Genomic DNA, 19,616 nt, shown 5'->3' on the forward strand with positions numbered 1-19,616 from the left:
AGTAAGGATAAGCTGTAAAACCCAGACTTTCCTTTTCTTCTTCTTCTTTTTTTTAAGATTTTATTTATTTATTTGACAGAGAGAGAGAGAGAGAGATCACAAGTAGGCAGAGAGGCAGGCAGAGAGCCCAATGTGGGACTTGATCCCAGGACCCTGAGATCATGACCTGAGTTGAAGGCAGAGACTTAACCCACTGAGCCAGCCAGGTGCCCCAAGACCCAGACTTTCTAAATGATCCTTTTGGTGTTGTCCAGGGAGGCTTATGGACCACGTGGGAAAGACCCCTCTGGCAGGATGTGTCTGGGAGCACTAGCCACTGTTCTCTTGCTTCCCTTTTCATATCTCAGGGAGCACTGGGGGAGCACTCCCCTCTGCGCAGACCCCAGTGAAGGGCACAGAATATAAGGGCTGGGAGGGACCTCATCGTGTCGTTCAACCGCCAGTCTGAAGCTCGGCCTCTATCTGTGACGTGCTTGTCCACCGAAATGTGGAAGCCCCTTCCGGGGTGGTCCACTTCATCTTTGAACTTGGGAGTCTACAAGGAAATTCTTTTAATTTTTGAAAGCTCTCGGGGTGCCGAGAATTAACACAGCATTTTCCTCATCTACAATGATTTCCTTATGCCCCTACCTTCCGGGTCTCTGCACCACTGCTTAAACCATTCGCCTAATAACAAGAAACTCTCAAAGTCCTTATTCTGTGCCCCGCACTATCATCCACAATCTACAGACACTGGCTTATGCAGTCTTCTCAACAATCGTTGGAGAAAGGCATTGCACTGTTTTTAATCCCTGTTTTACAGAGGACATTGGAGCACAGAGAGGTTAGCACTTGGCTCAAAGTCACACAGCTGTGCCACTCTGGAGTCAGGCCTGGAACGCCAGCAAGCCACGGGCCTTGAAATCTGCTCCTGGGACCTAATGCTTTTCCTGACCACGCCAGGTGGAGCTGCCATTTCCCTGGCACTTTCTGTGCTTTTGCCAAATGGCCTTTTGCACCTTCTACGTTGTGTGAAGCCCTGGTACCTGTGATTTAGCCCCCTTGGGGCCAACCAGCCCAACAGAAAGCCGGCCCTGGGCAGATAGTGATCTGAATTGTTCGCCCAGCCCTGCGCACACCATTTGCATCTCAAAGAAGCTTTGTGGTTTTCCACCGATTTCAAAGCTCTAAGTACAGGGAAAGGCCCCACGGTATTTGCAATTTTGAGGGTCTGCAAGTGGCTCAGGGCTGACCCTGGATCGCCTTCACCTCTGAGACCCGCCCCCCCCAAGAGCTCTGTGCCTTTCACCTGCTATTTGGAAACTGAGAAACAGCTGTAGTTCAGTTCGGGGTTTTTGTTTGTTTTGCCTACAGCCCTTTGATGACTTTGAGAAAGAAAATGTCCCTTGCGAGGAAGTAGTTTTATGTCTGGTTGGTCCCCAAAGCCAGGAGGGATGTCCAGTTTCTGGTCTCCGCACCTCGTCTCCCACGATATGTAGGACTCTAGTATGGGACCGACCCCAGGACCTTGGTTGTTCCCCATCTCCACCTTCCCTTCTCCCTGGGTGTGCTTGCCCCGGTCTCTGTTAAGGAAATCCTACCCTTCTCTGTCACCCCCAAGCCATCCCAGGCCCAGCGGGAACAAGCCAAGGCCCCTCACCCTGCACCCCTCCCTCCCAGGGGACTGAGCCATGTGCTGGCCCGCACCCCTCCCCAGGGGCCCTCAGGAGCCCACCTTGTTTTTCCTCTTGCGTCTTTTCCTGTGTCTAGAACCACGCACAACTCATAGTCAGTGTTTGGGTTGAACCGAATCAAATTAAACCCAGTTGAAACAAATCTAATTTAATCTTTATTCCAGCTCTCGCTGTGTTGGATGGCTGTGGGATGGGAGGAAGATGTAGCTTCCTTCCTGCAAATGCTAGGCCAATGCATTCTTCTACTCCAGAACGCTCCCTCGCCTGTCCTGAAGGGAGCAAAGAGAGGCGGCCACTGGCGCGCTGGGGCCACCGGCTGGGTTTAAGAATTCAAAGTCCTCATTCCACCTGGATCTAGGAAGCCTTTGATAAAGCTTGACACCAGAGAATCTCTGTCCCTCATAAGCTATTTCTCTTCTGTGCCTATAAAGGATAAAGATCTATTTGTCTCTGTGTGTATGTTACAAAAATGAATGGGGATTTAATTACAACGGCTCATTTCCTAAAAGGAAGTCCCGTTAACGATGCACCGTATGTTTTGCCAGCGGCCATACCCCCAAGGGCTGCAGTCTTGTCAGATTTCCTTAGATAAGTGGGGTCAGCATGCCTGGCCTCTGCCCAGGGACCTGGGAGGACAGACCTAGGGTTCCAGGAAGTGGGGAGGAAGAGGTAGGTGGGCTCTCGCGCTGCAGCGCTCGGACCACCAGAGCCCCGCCAGCATCAGCCAGCGACTGGGGAGGCCGCTTGGGCTTCAGAGGATGGAACCAGAAGCTCAAACAATTTGTGATGATTAGAAATCGCCTGGCTTTTTTCATTTACTAAAGTGGCTCTTGAGGGGAAAGAGTCTCTCTCTGATCCTTCCTTTCGTGGTTTTAATTCCCTCTCTGCCACTTCTGAGCCAGCACAGATGGCTTCCTAGGGCTTCCAGAACTTCGCAGTGAGATGCTGGGCATAGGGGGAGACTGGGAAGGGGGTCAGCTGGGCCCTCGTGCTCCCTCTGTCCTTTTCCTATGTTTTACCTTTGGTGGTACCCATAGTTTCCGATGCTGGGAAGCTGAGGGTGGGGCCTTCAAGATGTCTCAACTGTGCTTTAATGTGTTCACTGGAACCTGCTAGAACAGGGCTCCATTGATGAGATTAGTGGGAGACACCTCTTTGCACCCAGTCTTCCCTATTCTTTCCAAGCCCCTTCCCGTTTGCCAAGTGCTGTTTTTCTTGTCTCCTTTCTCTACTCTCTCTTTATTTATTTATTAAAGATTTTATTTATTTATTTGACAGACAGAGATCACAAGTACAAAGAAAGGCAGGCAGAGAGAGAGGAGGAAGCAGGCTCCCCGCGGAGCAGAGAGCCCAATGCAGGCCCTATCCCAGCCGAAGGCAGAGGCCTTAACCCACTGAGCCACCCAGGCACCCTTCTACTCTCTCTTTAAAACCAAAGCAACATCCTGCCTTATTCCCCTTTTTCTTACTCCCCCCTACCCCTACTCTATTGCCTCACCCTGCAGTGCTTGGAGGTCAGACTCCCTCAAGGTTCCCCTTTCAGCTTTAGCATTCACCTGCTGTGATCTTTAAAGTAGATCCCTTCCGAACTGGGGAATGGGGAGTGGGGAGTGGGGAGTGGACACCGTCATTCCTCAAATGTGCCTTTTAGCTTTCACACAAATCAGGCCGAGTCATGGGTGGTCCTGTCTTTTCTACAAGGATCTAGCAGGTATCTACCTGCTCTGAATCAGGAAGGAGTCAAGCAAAGCCACCAGAAATCAGTCTCTGGGGAGGTGCAGAACTTGATGGAAATTGGAATGGAATTGCCTGTCCTCGGGAAGACTCCTTATGCTCCCAGACCTGGGTTTTTGTTGTCAAAACAAGGATGGGATCCCGAAAGAGGGACTGGCTGGCTGGTGGAGGGGGAGAGCGCTGCTCAGGGTTCTGTACCCTCTATCAGTTAAAAGACAGAGATGACTGGGCTCCCTGTGGACCCCGCCACCTTCCCCGGGGTCCTGAGGGCCTCCTGGAAGGGTCCACGTGCACAAAGGAAATGTTTAGGAACGCCGGGACCACCACAACCAGAGCCTGTCCCGCTCCCCGCTGCATGGGCCCCCACGTCCGTCCCCCCACCCCACTCCTCTCATCCCCGCATGTCCCCTCGAATCTCCCAATGCCCCTCAGGCCTCTGGACACAACTTCCCGCTGCTTTCCTGAAGGCCTAACCCCTTCGGCCGCCCCTTCACATTCTCTCTGAGGAGGAATGACACAGGCGTCAGGTCCATTCATAAAGGCGTCTTCTGAGTTCCTGGGACCTCCCGTCAGGCTCTCCTGGCTACCCCTCCCTAAGTACCAGGGGATTTGTTTGCAGATGCCTTTTGCTAATTAGAAACCCCCTTTAGTTCTCCTGTTATGTAAGAACCCGAGGTACCACGTGACCCTCTGCAAAGCCGGCTAGTTTTTTAAAAACGTATTTTTAGCTGGGATCAAATGGTGAGATTTTTGCTCAGCTTTGCAGCCGCGAAGCTGGGATCCCCTTCGCCCTTGCTTCTCACCCTCTCCTTGGCCTGGTCCTGCCCTCCCTCTGGACCCGCCGCTTCTCCCTCCTGCTGGTGCCCTGCTTCTGCCCAGCAGGGAGGCCGGGTTGCGTGCCCGCGTGTGCGCGCGTGCGTGTGTGTGTGCAAGCGTGTGCACGCGTGTGTAGGTGTGAGGGCCGGCGGGAGTGCGGGCCCGTGGTGCTCGGTGGCCACGCTGCGTTTCTGGCTGCTCATTGTTCAGTCCCCGTCTCCATGGCGACGGGAGCAGCTGCTCCATTCTGGGCCTTGGCTTGGCTGTGCGGGGCGGCCCGCCCGCCTGTCTGCCCGCCCGTCCGCCTGCCCAGCCGTGGGAGCTGCCAGCTCCTCGCCCTCCCGCTGCCCACAGGCCCTGCCAGCCTGGGCGCAAGAAAGTGTGTTTACTAACACCATCCACACGGCTCCCCGGGCACCACGGCTCTGCCCAGAAGATGTCAGACCCAGGGCACTGGGAGGTGGGCCTGGAGCCAGGCTGTCTGCAGCCGAGGGGACACTGTCCCTGGCCGGCTGCTGCCCTGGCCTGCCAGCGGGCCGGGCGAGGGGCTCCCGGCCTCTCTGCACAGCCGCCGTCCCGGGGGCTCAGAGGCCCCAGGGAGGCTCCCTTTCATGCTTTCCTTGCCTTTCCTCTAGAATGCCTTCCCAGAAGCACCTCAGCATTCCCGGCCTCGATGCCCAGGCTCCCCTCCGTCTTTCTGAAAGCCTTCCCTGGTAGTTGGGCTCTGGAGGCCTTGCCGCTGCCCTGACTCATGGAGTCGCTAATGTCAGAAGTGGTTGTGACCATCCAGAAAGATCTGTGGGGCAGGAGGTGGCCTTGGAGATGTCTTATCCATTGGGGATGGGTGGGGGGGCAGCGCATGGGAAGGTCTCATTGTGCAGATGGAGAAAACCAGGACCGGTGGGGAGGGGGCCATGGAAAGAGGTTCAAGTCACAGAACGAATCACAGGCAGCGAATTGACCGCCGCCCCACCCCGGCCGTGTGCAGGCACCACGCTGTCCCAGCGGCCCAACCCTTTGGGCTTGGCCTCAGCCCCAGTTCCTGAAGACTCGATCCCTTTCTGCCCCTCATCCCTCTTCCCTCCTTCCTGTCTCTCTCACCTCACTTTCTCTCCCTGCCTGTCTCCCTCTTGCCCACCCCCACTCCTGCCACCCCGCCCCGCTTCTGCTTGTCTAGGGCGGCCTGGGCTGTGTGTAGGTGTGTGCGTGTAAGTGTGTGCATCCATCCTGCCTTTGGTCAGGGGAGGATGTTTCTCCTCCCAATTTCCCCGTCAGCATCCAGCCCCAGGTGGGGCCTCTGATTGACAGGTCACCAAAATCAGAGTCTGAAGCCTCAGAGCCAAAGGCCATGTGACCCTGAGCTGCACCTGTCCTTCTCCCCCACGGTGCCCCCCCTCTCCCCAGACCCCAGACCCCAGGCTTCTCTACCGTGCTGGTAACCCTCACACAACACAGAATTCTCTCTCCCTCTGTTCTCCTGATAGGCCATTGCCCAGCAACTAACCATGTTTCCTCCCATGGGGGTCACACTGCTTGATCTCTCACCATTATTTCTTTTTAGCAATTCCTGGTGAAGGCAAATCTGAAAAATCTCTCTCTCTCTCTCTCTTTTTTTTTTTTTTTTAAAGATTTTATTTATTTATCTGACAGAGAGATAGAAAGCACAAGTAGGCAGAGCGGCAGGCAGAGGGAGAGGGAGATGCAGGCTTCCCGTCAAGCAGGGAGCCCGACGTGGAACTCCATCCAAGGACCCCAGGATCATGACCTGAGCTGAGGGCAGATGCCCAACCAACTGAGCCACCCAGGTGCCCTGAGAAATCTCTTCCATTCCTGCTTTCCCTCAACAAGCGCCTGTTAAGTACCTGTCCTGGGTTAGGGACTAGAAATCCAGATGTAAGCCAAGGAGGACCCAGACTTGCCAAGACCACTCTGTCTCCACCGGGTTCAGCTTGCTTCCTGGGCACATTCTGTCCCCTGCCGGCGCTGAACTCAGACCTGTCCCTTCAGCCTCTTAAGCCGCCCATTCTGTACCCCACCCCCCCCAGCCCCCATGAGGGAAAGCCCTGGGCTCCATCCCTGGTGTGCGAGCTAAGGAACCGAGACAAGTGTGCCCTCTCTTTCAGGACTTTGTGCACCGAATCTGATCTGGGCGGTGGGCCCAGGGGTCGCCTGTGTCCTGAGGAAAAGGATCTCAGGCCTCAGCAGACAAACGGGGAACATGATTTTAGGAGATTTCCAGGTTCCTGCGTGACTGCTGCAGTCCTCCAGAGGCCAGCCCCACCATACCTAGGGTCGGTACCCTCTGCGGGGAGGGGCTGGGGGCCACACCACGGGCAGCCCTGATAAGGGGGTAGGAACAGGCTACTTCGGGCTGGGCAGGATGGCTTATGTGTTACTATTCCCCCAGTGGTGGTCTACTCTGTGCTTGTCCTGGGATGAAGCAACCGCCACACGAGCCTTGCATTTACTCCTCACAGAGACCCTACGTGGCGGGAGCGATCCCCCCAGGTTTGTAGATAGGAAGGCGAGGCTCAGTTTCCCTGAGCTGCGCAGGGCGACCCAGCTGTGGACCAGAGAACTCAGCTCTAGTCAACCAAAAAACGCATTTCTCTTTCCCCAGTCATCCTGCCTCACAGGATTTGGGGGTGTCCCCTCTAACCTATGTCCACAGAACCAGTCCCTGTTGGAGAACTCAACAGCATGCCCTAAGTGACTCCATCCCACAACCAACCCATCCCTTCCTTGGAACCAAGGGCAGCCTTCTGCCACCAAGCCCCCACATTTTCCTGCCCCCGGTTTTTATGTAATCTCTAGGGGGAGAATCCTAAATGCATGTGGCTCAAAAACACAATAAACTAAAAGAAGAAGAAGAAGAAGAAGAAGAAGAAGAAGAAGAAGAAGAAGAAGAAGAAGAAGAAGAAGAAGAAGAAAGCATGAAAAATAATAGCAACTCGACATCTTTGTATGACCCACACTTACATGAAATCATACATATAACTAACTGTCTATGTCCACAAATGCTGAGATACATGGAGAGAGACAGAGACAGGAGAGACAGAGACAGGAGAGGCAGAAACAGGAGAGACAGAGATTCAGGCCTGTGTGTAGTGTTGTGGAAGGGCATCGATGTGTTGTTAGGTACTAAGTTGACCTAAATAACTAGCATAACGTGGTTGTTTCCCAGTTGTATGTCAACCAACCCTGTGTGTGTGTGTGTGTGTGTGTGTGTGTGTGTGTGTGTGTGGTAAATGCTGAAGTGAAAGAGAAAGCCATGGATCTAGGGATCTAGGGTTGGGGGAAAGAACAGAGGGAGAGTCAGTCAGCGACAAAAGCTGGTTTTTCCTCATTTATTTTTATATCGTTTCACTTGTTACAACAGACACACACATATACACACACATTACTTCGGCAACTTAAAGCTAAATAAATTTTTAAAAGACCCAAATCTGATTATGTCTCTTGTTACTTAATATCCTTCAATAGCTCCCCATTGCTCCTGGGATATCATCCAAACTTGACAGGGTTGGCAAGGCTGCTCATAATCTGCCTCCTGTCTGCCTCTCCCGCCTCATGCCTCTGCCATGCCAGGCCACAGCCTGGCCGGCCGCCAAACCGAATTCCACTCCGTGTCTCTGCGTGGCCTCCGGCTTCATTATCCCCATCTCCAGCACCTAGAAGCCTCACTCCCACCTTGCTCCCTTCCCTACACCTTTCACAGAAGGGCATCACAACCCTTCATGTTCACAGAGGGGCACTTTCTCGGGGTGTCGGGGGAGGGGAGAGAACATCAGGGAAGGTGTCTTACAAAAGGGGACAACCGCCCTGGGTCTTGTTCTGTTTCTTGTGGTGGGGACTGACCGCCTGGAAAATGGTCGTGGAGGAGGCTGACAGGTGGAAATGCATGGAAGACCAGATGTCCTGTACCAAGGGGTTGGACTTCTGCTCCCTGTCAGGGGCCCCCCACCAAATCAGAGCCCCACACTTGGACGAGTCCAGGGTCCAAAGGGGCGGTGTTTCTGGCTCTCATCGTTGGGGAGTTCAGTCCAAGACAACTGATAGTGTTAGAAAACAGGAGGTAAAGACAATTGGAAAAAGGCCCTGAACATCTCCTTAAGGAAGAAAACTTCATAAGGACTTGGGGCAAATGGCCCCAGGAGATAAGAGTCATGGACATTTTGGTATTTTCTGACTAAAGTTCTGAGAAAGTTCCACAGGACAAATCACACACTCCTGGAAGGTAGGATTCGGAGCCCTCTGGTCTTTGGCTGGTGACCTTAGACAAGCCGTTGACCTCTCGGGTTGGGCCTCAGTTTCCTCGTCTGTGTGGGTGGACATGCTCTTTAAAAGCCCTTCCGTCTCTCAGATTGTCAGAATCTCTTTTCTGGAACTCATAATTCATCCCCGTTGTGACTGGAAGGCCAGAGTCATAACTGTAACACTTTCAGCAGAAAAAGATTAAATTAAAACAAATAATTTGCACTTTGACACACCAACCAAAGTGAGCAACAGGGTAACACAGCTTGACAACAGCCCACAATTTAAACAGAGATGTGTGAAATCAAGAAATGTCGAAAATCGTTTAAAAATCCTGTAAGTGTTCGGGGCTGAGCTTACCCAGTGCTGTGTGTGTGTGCGCGTTTTAAAGCGCTGGTTTTTATATATTTTAGCTGTTCTTATTCAAACCGAGTACCTCATGTGTAGAATTGGGAGTTATTGTAGTCAGTGTATGAACTGAAAGAAATCAGCCCAGGGGATACAGCTTTCATGCTTATTTATGGGAAAATGCTGTTTAACTAACCTTGAAGTAAAATCTTTTGGAAAAAAAAAAATCTTTTTTCTGCCTTGCAAAGACTTTCCCTTGAAACACAAAAGGAAGAAAATGGGATTTTTTTTTTTAAATTAAAAATAAGTATGTACAAGAAATCATTTTTTTTCCCCCTCCTTCTCATCAGGTATATACTTCAACTTGAAATCCTGAAGAGACGATGTTTAGTCAAGGAGCTGTGGGTGGGGGTGGGGAGATTCCTGTCAGCCTGATTCTGGTGGCGCAGGAAGACTTTGGCGAGGATCCTTCCAGGAAAGTTCACCAAGGACTCTTCTGTCCTTGGAGGCTAGAGAGCCTCCCAATGCACTCACACTACCGGTTGAGCCACATTCTGAAAAACCTCTTATACCAACAACCGATTCCAGCAGGTTCTCCCAGCTTCGTGCTCGTAGCAACAAGAGTTTGTGAACCGGAAAGGGACTTAGAAATAGTCTGAGCCTTAATTTACAAATGAGGAGACAAAGGCACAGAGGAGAGAGGGATATGCTGAAGGAAGTGAGCCGGGGCCCCAGACAGGGAGCATAGGGCCCCCCTCACCCTCGCACGGTGGACGGTGATCTCAGGGCTGGACAGGGGCTCCTGACCCCGCGAAGAGTTTCTGGCATCTTCTACTGGGAAAAGACGGTCTGGGGCTTTGGTGTCCCTGTGTTGGGACGGCGCCCAAGGTTTTCTGTGGAGGCCACAGGCTGGAGGGACAAGATGGGGAAGAGCCTGGGTGGGAAGGGGGCTAGCGTGGGCTAGAGGCACAGGAAAGGCCTTAGAGAGCCAGTGCTGGGTGTGTGGTTGGTACACCTGCCCCTGCTTCATGATCTGGTTTCAGCCTGGGCTTCGGCAGGCCAGGGAGGGTCTCTCCCCTGTAGGCCCCGGTGGTTCCCTCAGGATTCTCAAGGGTCCCCTCTGTGGCCATCACCTCAGCTGAATGCTGTCACTGTGTCACCGCAGCCCTATCGATGTGTGGATGCCATTTTCCTAATATCCTCTTTCCTGAAACCCCAGTCTCTGGATGAAAAAGCTGAGAGGCAGAGATGGGAAGTGACAGGCATGAGGCCTGGTGGCCGGGCATGCAGAGCAAGGGTCGGAGCTCATGTCTTTTGACGCCCAGCCCCGTGGACCCTGCTGTCTTGCCTTGGACACCATGCCTGTGACTTACAGGTAAAGACCTGTTGACCCCCCGAGAAAGCTGTCAACCCCTATCCTCTGTGCCCATGTGGTAAACGGATGCTTCTCGGGCCTTGCCAGAAGAAGGAGGAGGCCATGATGGGACCCAGACCATGGTCAGCGGCCTGTCCCGAGGGCGTCCAGCGTGCCCCGGCCTGCACTGGGCCCTCGGAAGATTCAAAGCGACTTAGGACAAAATGCAGGATCTTGAGGATCTTTGGTCTGAGGGACTCATTATTTCTTACGACACCACATCTCGGGAGACAGAAGGAGATGACAGAAGGGGCCTGTGGTTTGGCTCTGGGTGACCTGGGTACTCAACCCCCGTAGGGCTCCGTTCTTCATCCGGGAAACACGGAACGGAAGGTGTTCCTTGGGCTGCTGTGGGGAGGATGGCCCTAGACGGTGTGTGCAAAGCAGCGAGCACGGGCCGGGCACGTGTGTGTGTCCCTGGCTGCCCCACCTCTGCCTTCTCCCACTGCAGTGGCCCTCAGTCTTGATGTCCTGCCCCCAGCCCGGTCCTCACGGGGCCCTTGTCCCCATCTTGCCACATCCCCTGACTCGGGGGCCACGTCTGTCCACTGAAGCCTTGGACCCTGCTCCAATGCCCCTAAGCAAGGAGACTGGATGCCACCCTTCTTTCTTAAGGGAACGACCCTACCCCCCAGGCCTTCCCGTGCCTTAGGTGCTGCACATTCTGTCCCGCTCCTTCTCCTTGTTCTACAGGGAAAAGGCAAGGGCCATCGTTTTGAATGAGTGCTTTCTCACCTCAGAGCTCTGCGACCGTGGACCCAGGACTCCAACATTCCTGGGCGCCTTGATGATCTAGAAAGCAGGGAGAGCAATCATGACGGCCCCAGGTTGGGATGGAAATGAGACTACAATCCTACGTGAGATGGCCTAGCGTCTGCCCCACAGGACTCGGTGGGCGGTCGTTATTTCTACATGTGCCAGTGGGGTGGTCTGTCTGCGGCTGCTGGATTCTCGCTCAGCCCCCGCAGTGTCTGCTGGGCAGTTAGTGCCCAGGGCCGCAGGGTGAACCGAGATCGGGTGGTGGCTTGGGAGGAAGCCCGGCCTTGGAGTCAGCAGCGTCCAGAGGAGAGACACAGCCTCAGCCTCGGCCTCTGCTGGGGGATTAGTCTCACCCCTGTTTGAATTGGAGCACGGACACCCATCCGCTGTGTGACCCTCAAACGCATCGCTGTGTGTGTGTTGTTTTTTTGCAACCTAAAATGGAGATAGTCCTGCCAACTTCAGGTGGGAAACCCCAAGCCCCTGTGGGGACCTCTGAGCAGCAGCTGCAACGGTCAGAGTGAGGACGGGTTTGGCTGAGGCTTCTCCAGGGCATTCCAACCCCAGGCTGCGGAAGGGCAGAGCTGTCCTGAGACGGAGGGGACAGGTGAAGCGCCGGCTCTCCTGGGGCCAGGCTCCGGGCTGCTCGCTTCCCTGGCCATATGGCACGAGGGACACTGATACAGTTGTCTGTGCACAACTGTAACTGACAAGCGGCCGATTGTCTGTGCTTCAAGGCACCCCAGCATGGGACAGGTGTTCTGTACCACACTGGCCGTGCTGTGGGAGTCAGAACACACCCTCGTTGCCCTGGGGCCCCGGCTGGAGAAGGCACAGAAGCAAATGGAAGTGCTGACAGCAGGTGATGGGACAACCTTGTTGTGGAAAACGCTGACCATTGGGAATGGACGACCACCTGCGGAGGGATCCGGGAAAGACAATATTCCCCCATGCCTCAGTTTCCCCTTCTCTAAAATTGAGGGGTTCGGCTAGCTCAAGGCCGGAGGCCTTTCTAGGTGCACCATACTGAGATTTGAAGACAGATGCCTTCCACACCTGCCCATTGGCTTTTTAAGACCTTGGCCGAAAGTTCTTAATGCTGCCTGTCCGTCCACCATGTCACTCCCCAACTGAGAACTCTTGTGGCTCTCTGAGGCTGAAATCACTCCCTGCACTTCTTGGACTGGCCGTTTGGGCCTCCGTGCTCTGGCCTGCGCTTCCTCCCCTTGGGCCAGTGTGCTTTGCCCTCCCTGCCTGCCCGGTCTTATGCTATTCCCATGACCCAAAATGCCCTTCCCGTGCTTTTCTCCTGACTCGCTCAGCTCAGGAGTGGGCTTTCCAGGGAGCCTCCAGGGATGTCTTCTCTGTCTCCTAGTTCAAACACCCCTCTCCCCCAACCTCCCCATGCAGACCTCGGGCTGCTGCTTAGCACACTGTTTGGGAATGAAAGGTTTTAAGGTCTGTCTTCCCTATTAACCGGGGAGCTTCTGAAGAGTCCCCCCTCACTGTCACAGAAGCAGGAGGAAAGACATGAGAGGTCGGGGGTGGGTACAGAGCATTCCTGGCAACTATAGGAGGGAGCAAGGAGGACAGAGACCCCGAGGGCAAGGAAGGAAGGGAGGCAGGGAGGGAAGGAAGGAGGGAGACAGGACAGGAAAGAAAGAAACGGAGGGGCTGAGAAGGGAGCAATGAGTCATTTCACTCTTCTGGGCCTCACTTTCACATCTGTAAAATGGGTATAGAAACCTTTCTGCCCAACAGCTTCACAGTCAGACCAAAATGAGAGTCAAGCATTGAGACATCTGATGATAATCTTGGGGATAATGTCATTATGACGAAGGAAGGAAATCACACAGTGTGTATGAGGGCCATCACTTCTTTGGTGGTTATTGAAACAATTAGAGGTCAGGTGTATGACACACCCAGCCTCCTGCCTGCCCCTAGCGGATGCGCAGTAGCTCGTAGTTATATGACTTCAGTAATTAGTAGTATCGGCCTCTTGAAGGCATGTCTACCAGGAAAATCCAACTTCCAAGCTTGGCCCAAATTTCTGAAAATCTGGCCTCCTTTTCTGCAGATTTCTCTGGGTTGTCAGACCCTGAGCCCGGCCCTGGGAACGCGAAGTCCAAGAGAACACTGTCTTTGCCGTCATGGAATTGATGGGCATTAAAATCTCAGACACAGGAAATGCCAGAGCTTTCGGGGCCCTTGAGTTGCCAGACCCAACCCAACTCTGGGTAGAGAGGGTTGAAACCTGGAGGGAAGCCACCCAGAAGGCCATACCTTCTCCAGAGCCAGAGCCACAAGGGAGCTCATTTCTGAGCAATAATGTAGAACTTGTTCTGCCAACATGCGAGGGGTAACAGCAAAGATCATTGATTACAAAAGTGACCATGGTCATGGACAACCATGAATACCGTGCCCGGATGGAGGGAAACGGAATCGGTCCTCGTTTTCCTCTTAAGTTGTTCCTAAGTCACTTTTTGGAATCAGGCCCATGTTTTGGTTTGGTCCTCATGGCTCTTCGCTTTTGCCATCAACAATGGAACAATTTGTGCGAATTAACCAGAATATAGTCAAGTTGTAACAAGCTCTGGGGATGGCCTGGAAACCGTTCCACGTCGTAATGTGTAGTCATTACTCATAATATGTTCAAAATGCACTCCTTGGAACCCCAGCTTGAAATACCCAGAGATCAATTTTCAATAGGGCTGGCAAATAGACGACATGAAACATTATTCATAGAAACAGTGTTTATTTAATCTTTAATGCTACCTAATGCATTTCGGTCAAAGTCATCAGTTCACGTTCAGGCTTTATTGCGTGGAAAATGGATGTGCTATTAATAAGTCGATACAAATACAAATATGGTTTCAATTGGAAATCATTATGTTGCATTAAATGGTAAATGAAATCCATAGGAAGGATTTGTTTTATTTTGTTTGTAAGGAGGAATAGGAGCCCTGAGAGGCATTTCTTCGCTCGGTAATGAGGAGAAATGATTGGTTTCTCCGGAGCGCTGGATTACGGTCTAGGCCTTACTTTATGCCCAGGATGGAAATCGGGGCTGTGCCTTTCTCAGCACAGCTGCCCAGCTGTTCGCTGCTGTGGGCCCAGCCAGCATTTGGAGAGTCGGCAGAAGCCACCAGGACACCAGAACGTGGAACTGAGTCGAGACTCCTTCCCCTCCTCAGATCCGGCCCTGATGGACCGCAGCCCCCTCCTGCAGTGGGCCACCTCCATGGGGGCTCTGGCCTGGACTCCTCTGCTCTTCTGGCTCACCAGCGGCCCCTGGGAAAGCACGTGCAGGTCTTCGAGGGATTAGAAACTCATTATGAGCAAAGGACAGCCTTTGGTGACCAAGAGCGGACCTTTGTTTAAAAGGAGATACCTGGGTGGATGGGGCGGAGCGGGTCAGTCCCAGGCCTTTTCAGTGAGACGGGAGTGGAATGTGAAGCTGCATAGATCTAAGATTCAATCTCTGGATCCCCCGTCCATCATTCCTGCGACCTAGGGAGAGCGACGGGGCTGGTCCGCTCTTTGGGACCCTCATCCTCCTAAGGATTCCATGAGAGGACGTGGATGAGCTGCCAGGGAAAGAGTGGGGTTCGCCTCCTGCTTCCCACCCTGGGAAGTGATGCTTCTGGGTGTGAGCCTTCTTCCTGATTCTCGTCTTTTGTCTCACTCAAGCGCAAGGAACATTCGCGCCTGAGCCAAAGTAGACGGATCGATGTTCTGTGCTTCCCTAGTGTTTTTAATGAACACTGTCTGTTTTTTAGCTCATCAGATTCTTTCTGCTGGGACAGTGTGTCACCTCGATGGGGTGGCCAGTGTGCTCCCCCTGCATGCTGCCAGGGAGATGAGGCTTTGCATGCTTGCATACCGGTAGGGGCCCCTGTGCTGGCCGGGCCCTGGTCATCTCTATGTTTCCGTGAGCGAGCGGGTCAGCTCGGACCAGGGATGGCCCCCTCCGGCCCCCAGGCCCCATCTGCCATCTGCCAGCTGCTTGCGAGAGTGTGCACGTTGGATGGATGGTCAGGCTCCAGGGAGTTCCAGTGGATGAGTGTTTTGAGGCACAAAGTTGCGAAGGGATGTGCTCCCAGTCTACAGAGGATCAGACAGCCAGTGGGGCTGTGGCCTGTGGCTTCTATCTTCAGCACAGGTGCAGAAAACCTTCCAAGCAGTTTAGTGATAACTAACACTCGTATTGCACTCACTAGGTCTCAGGCTAGATCTGAATGCTTTAACTCTACTCATTCTTCCAATTCTTTCTGTTTCACGGGAGGAAACTGAAGCACAGAGAGGTTAAGCAACTTCCCAAAGGTCCCACAGCAAGGAGAGGCAGAGCTGAGGTTAGAACACAGGTCTTGCTCCAGAGTCCCACCTCTTAAAACACTACTCCACCTCTCATGGTGGAAACGTTCAGCTCTGCTCAGGGGGAGACAGTCCATGTCTGGTGCCTCTTGCACTGTTCTGCCAGTGCTGGGCCATACGACCTTGCCAAACCACTAGGTCTCTGAGCTAAGTGTGTTTCTTTCAACTACTTGTGGGGATTGGATGAGGATTTAGATACTGGGAGCAATGTTACTAAATATCTGCTGAATTGCTCAGAATAGCGTAGATGCAAACACCTCACACGGAGCTGCGATTCTTACGATTTCGATAGAAGAAGAAAAGCCCCATGCACTTTCTCGCTGGTGGTTGGCGCCTGGTGGTATCCGAGTGGTGATTTCCTGGGACAGGAAGTGCCTCTGGAAGTGGCGGGTTCTCCCACCTAACCCTTCTGGATGCCCTCTTCTGGGTGGCCCCGGCTGTCTTGCCCTTGGCCCCTGGCAGGGTCATGGGACTTGCTGACATGGGCTTTTCCTAACGCAGCTCTGGAGTCCGGCACGTCTGGATTCCAGTCGGGCCTCTCCTTCCTCCCGTGCACCGGGCCCAGCCCCGTGAGCTAGGAAAGGTTTATAATCCCGTTTGCCTTACTGAGTTCTTGTAAGGATTAAGGGAAGTAATACTGCTGGTGCCCAGCGGAACACCTTGACCCGTGCTAACGATTCAGCAAGGGCGAGGGGAGCTACGTGTGCATTTCCCCCCACTCTGCAAAGCCTGTGCTGCATCTGGCCGAAATCTCTTCTCCCGCCCTTCCACTTACTTCTCGTTCTTCCCCTGGAGACCACACAGCTTAAACTAATCCTTCTTCCATATGACAGTCCTCAGGCATGCAAAGGCACTTTGTGCCACGCTCCCGAACATCCTCTTCCCCAGGCCGAGAGGCCCAGGGTGCCGACTCATTTTCCTGCCCCGGATTTTTGCTCCTTTTGTCCTTCTATGGCCCATCTCGGTGACAGGACATGCTCCGGATCTATGGGGTTGAGTTTTATTTTTCAGACTGTGGTCCACCCCTGGATGTTGTCAATAACCCCGGGCCCTGGGGAGGAGAGCAGGGACCAAATGCTCCTTCTGCAGGGACAGCCGCCGCGGTGCCGAGAGAGCCGTGCGCGAGAGGGGCGCGAAGATGACAACCGAGGCTTTCGCTTGACCTCTGGGGAACCAGAGAGTCATTTAGGGCTTGCGATGTGGGATGCAAATGAGTGTCTGCCTACTCCCTGGCTTCACGAAAATGGCTTTCATTTTCCGAGGTGATTACAGTAAATTACACCTGGAAGAGAGGCTCTAGAACCGTGCCTCAAAGTGCCATGAATTAATGAAAGACGACTCGACATACATCCACGTGTCTTGGATGTGGAGGGGAAAGATGGAGAAGGGGAGAGAGTATGTAATAGATTAATTAGGAACAGAAAATGGCTCAGCCCCCCACTTATTGTGACAGTTTCTGAGTGCCTATGTCTTAAGTATAGGAATAATATAGATAATCATTAGCGCTTGAATATATTATCCTAATATAACTTTCATAGATACTCAATAGCAGTGACAGCTTCCGCCGAGGCTTGGCACGTACCAGGAATCAACGTGTGGTGAAGCCGGATTCAGAACGTGAACCTGCCAACAGTTTCTTTTCTGAAAAGAGGGCGTGTGTCTGATGTCCCAGGATGAAATGCAGAAAGAGAGATGTTATAAGACCCTGGGCAAGGGGAAACATGTTTCACATTCTTCCCCTGGAGTCCAAAAAGGGGCCGGGAAATTGATACGAGGACAGCACTAGAAGTCCGGGGAGGGAAAGTTCAGCGAATGAGGGTCAGTTAACCAGAGGAGGCCCGCCCGGGGGGGGGGGTCTCATCACAACGTTGGGGGACATGAATGGGTGTCATTCCGAAGAGAGCCCTGCTGTGTCTCTGTGGGCTGAGAACGGATGAAGCAGGGCGGGCACGGAATCGTAGCCCTTGGAGCCGAAGTGAGCGTCAGTGAGAAGGTTCTGGGAACAAGGCCGGTCCTCTACAGAGGATTGTTTATGGAGTCACCACATTGCTTTGGCTAGAATTTTCTCCAACTGCAGACCTTATCATCCAGAACGATACAGCCCGAGTCCTGCTGGAAAGTGAATCCCATGGCTTTGGCTTTGCTTCCCCGTGGAATTTTCCCGCCGTTCTGATTGGGAATGTCTCCTAGCCACGAGCTCCGTGGGTGCCTGAGGAGTTTCCCAAGGATGGGGGCTGATGCCACTTCTTAGGAGCTGGTGTCTGTAGGCAGACTATGTGAGGGCTCTGCGGAGAACGCCCCGTCCCGGGTCTCCCACAGGAGGGGTTCCAGACTCAAGAGGGCAGGCGCAGGCTTCCTTTGCTTCCCAGCCGGCTTGGTGCTGTTCAGCTTCAAAGGAAAATCACAAATGTGAGGACCCGGGTCTTTGGCTTTGGTCACCTTCCTTCCTCCCTCCCTCCACCCACCACCTCCCTCCCTCCTTCCCTTCTTCCATCCCTTCCTTCCTCCTTCCCTTCTTTCATTCCTTCTTTCTTCCTTCCTTCCTCTCTCTCTCTTTCTCCCTTTGAAAATCCATGTGTGACAGATACGGTAAATGCTTCTAGGGAATATGCTGGAAAAGGCTGATGGCCCAGCCATGCGAGAAAGCACAGAGACCGCACACTGGGAGCAGGAACAGATGATTAGGTGTGTGCATCTATAACCACATGGATTAGATATACCACATTGACGAGGTAAGTCAGCAGCCACGTGTCTCCTAGAGTCTGTGCATATGCGACAGGAGACGCACTGAACCCATTTCTTCCAGTCTCTGTATTTTCAGATGTGGTCTAGAAAAACTGGCTGACTTGTCCCGCATGGCCGGTTCCTGGCAGATACGAATCTAGAACTCATCTTCTGCTTCCCAGGGCCATTATCTCTTTCTACTCCTCACATCCACGCACGCACAACATGCCCGCGCGCGCTTGCGCGCGCACACACACGTTCCATGCTGTTTTATATTCTTCCTAAAATGACATCTGGTTTGGAATCACATTGCACAATGTAGTTCTTTCTTTCTTTGTGTGTTCCCCGGCGTTTGCACTGGGATTCTGCCCTCTGGACTTTCTCAGAAAGAAGGGAATGATGGCGAGCGACGGGCCAGGCTCTCTGGGGCTCACAGCCCTTTCTGCTATGCAGAGCAGAGACGGGCTGTGTTTCTATGCAGTGTGGGCCTTGCGGTCCCTCGGTATCCAGAGCCCTTCTGGGCTAGGCTGTTGAACACCCCAGTTTTCTAAATAGACAAACTGTTTGTAACCAAAGTCAGTGTTTTGGAAAACTGGGGTCCCCCTGCTTTGGAGGCAGATGAGCGTGGACTGGTTAATGGAACTGGATGGGAAATGGCCGTGCCCGAATGTTCTGGGCAGCCTGCTGAGCAGGTGGCCCTTGGGAGTTTTAGGAGGCCCAGAATGGCCTTCCTGCCTCACATTTGGGGTCTCCGCATGCCTCTGCCATACCCGCTGCCCATCTGTGTCTTCCTGGGACCCAGCGGCTGTCTCTTCATTTGCTTCCTTGGTCATGGGTTCCGCCAACAAGGCTTGTGACGGCTCCCGGCTCTGGACCACATACTCTGGGTTCTGCCCTGGGCACACGTTATTGCCCTTAATTCTTACAACAATCCTTGGGGGGTAGTCCTTTATACCCCCTTTCAAGTCAGGAAACTGAGGCTCAGAGAGATTAAGTGCTTTGCTCACGGATCTAAAACCCAGGTCCGTGTAACTCCATTACGACAACCTTAGTCACTCTCCTGGTGCCTAGACTTGGGGCTTCTGGAAAAGTCAGATGGGCCTCATGGTGAGAGACAAACAGGGCTTGGGGCCTCATGATACCATCTCACCTCTTGTCTGCCTCGGACCCACCGGGCGCTGCCATCATGTGGGGTCGGGAAAGTCCTTTTGTGGGTTTAGAGGGACTCAGCGAGGAGAGAGGGAGGGATTGCATTTCCCTCTGGCACTGTCCCAAGCAGTTCGATGTGTCCCTGTGGAATGCAGCCTTACCGAGTTCTTTTTTTTTTCTTTCTTTTAAGCCTAAATGAGCCTCAAGTTAAAATCACCCAATCAACAAATGTTTCGTGGCTCGATTTAGCTTCTTGAAGGAGGTGATGGTGCTTTATTCATCTCTGTGTCCCCAACGTCTGACCCAAAGTAGGATTTCAGTAAATGTTTGCTCAAAGAACAAAGAAGCACCCCTCTGGACCACTGGACTAG

The sequence above is a fragment of the Lutra lutra genome, chromosome 9, assembly GCF_902655055.1.
Source record: "Lutra lutra chromosome 9, mLutLut1.2, whole genome shotgun sequence".
NCBI classification, from domain to species: Eukaryota; Metazoa; Chordata; class Mammalia; order Carnivora; family Mustelidae; genus Lutra; species Lutra lutra.